At 36.4% G+C, this 1,692-nt stretch overlaps 1 non-coding gene across 1 annotated transcript; it reads right to left on the minus strand.

Moving 5' to 3' along the window:
- Positions 1 to 219: 219 nt before the first annotated feature.
- Positions 220 to 326, minus strand: LOC141593244 (small nucleolar RNA R71). The gene has a single exon (XR_012521346.1). It is a non-coding gene; the product is annotated as a small nucleolar RNA R71 (small nucleolar RNA).
- Between the last annotated feature and the right edge of the window lie 1,366 nt (positions 327 to 1,692).

Consider the following 1,692-nt stretch of genomic DNA (forward strand, 5'->3'; position numbering starts at 1 on the left):
GAGGATGTGCCTGATCATCTTAGAACTTTTGAGGATTTGTGTGGTCTAGTGAAAAGGGAGGGAGTGCCCAATGAAACCATAAAACTTCTTCCTTTTCCATTTTGCCTTTAGGAAAGAGTTAGGAAATGGTTGTACTCGCACCCTTCCAATACCTTCTCTTCTTGGAATGATTTAGCTAAAGCCTTTCTTTACAAATATTTCTCACCTTCTAAGACCTCTAAGTTTATATAAGACATCATTAACTTTGAACAAGGTGAGTTTGAGGGTTTTAGTGAGTCATGGGAGAGGTTTAAAGGGCTTTTGAGTGCTTGTCCTCATCATGGAATCCCTTCTTGGCTAATTACCTCAACTTTCTTTCAAAATTTTCTTCCATATAATAGGGATTTCATTATAATGGATTCTAGAGGAAAATTTGATGATTTGGATGCTAAAAAAGCTTATGACTTGATTGAGAGAATGGCTAGAGCCGATGAGGAGTGAGGATTTGATAGAGTGGTACCTAAGGGAGGCCTACAAGTTAGAGTCAACCTAGATATTCATTCATTGCTTGATGACTTGACTAAGAAGGTAGACTATTTGCTTCTTGACAATGTGCATAACATTCAATCTCAACATGTTTCCTTCCTCTCTATGAATATGTGTGGTGTGCATGACTTTTCATCTACTTGTGAACCATGTGGAGTAGGACATACTTTTCAAGTTTGCCCTTCATATGCTTATTCCCCACCCCCTTTAGATTTGAATTTGACTAATGATGTCAATAATATGCTACCACCTAACAAACATTTGTCACACTATTATTCTTGTCCAATTTCACCTCTTACAGACCAACTCACACCTCAAAATGTGAATTTTAAAATATCAAGTAATGGTAGTGAGTTGGAGTTTATGAGGTTTGATAATGATTATGTTTTTCTTGATACAAGTTGTTCTCTTGTGGAGAGTGATTCGAATGACCTTTATTTGATTGACTTAGAGTGTGTGACATTTGATGAAAATCTTGAGAATGTGATTTGTCTTGATGATGGTGTCACGGGAAAGAGCTCTCATGAGGAATATGAGATTGTTAATGAACCTTATGATGAGGAGTGTGCAAATATAACTTGTGATTCTCTTGATATGACTTGGAATGAGAATTGTATACTTGAGGAAATTGAATTACGCACCCCTTGTCTTGAGGATGTTTGTGTTCCTAACTTGGTCAATGAAAAGGATGATAATTTTGAGAGTTCTTGTGACAAAGGACTTGTGGACATTATTGTTGATCACTTCGATGAAGAATGGGGTGTTGTTAATGATCTTGAAGAGCCTATTTTAGAGAAATTTGAGGTTTTTCATTATGTTGAGGATGATCCTCTTATCTACATTGATTGTGTTGACCTTATTTATCTTACCCCTTCATTTGAACTCATGGTTATTGATGAGGATTGTGATAATCCTAGTATAGAGGTTACTTTGACTTTTGGTTTGTCACTTAATAGTGATTTGTTGGAGAGTCTTAAGGGTGGAGACATGGACATCACCCCTAAGAAAAGTTTGAAAGGGGAGGGTGATGTTTCGATTGACTTTAAAAGTTTTTATCCTCTTCCTTTGAATTTAAAATCAAGTGACAAATCTTTGCGTGATGATGATATATTTGGTGTTCACTTCTTGCCTCACAAGCCTCTTACTAGTCGGCTTCTTTTTTCTTGA

The sequence above is a fragment of the Silene latifolia genome, chromosome 7, assembly GCF_048544455.1.
Source record: "Silene latifolia isolate original U9 population chromosome 7, ASM4854445v1, whole genome shotgun sequence".
Taxonomy (NCBI): Eukaryota; Viridiplantae; Streptophyta; class Magnoliopsida; order Caryophyllales; family Caryophyllaceae; genus Silene; species Silene latifolia.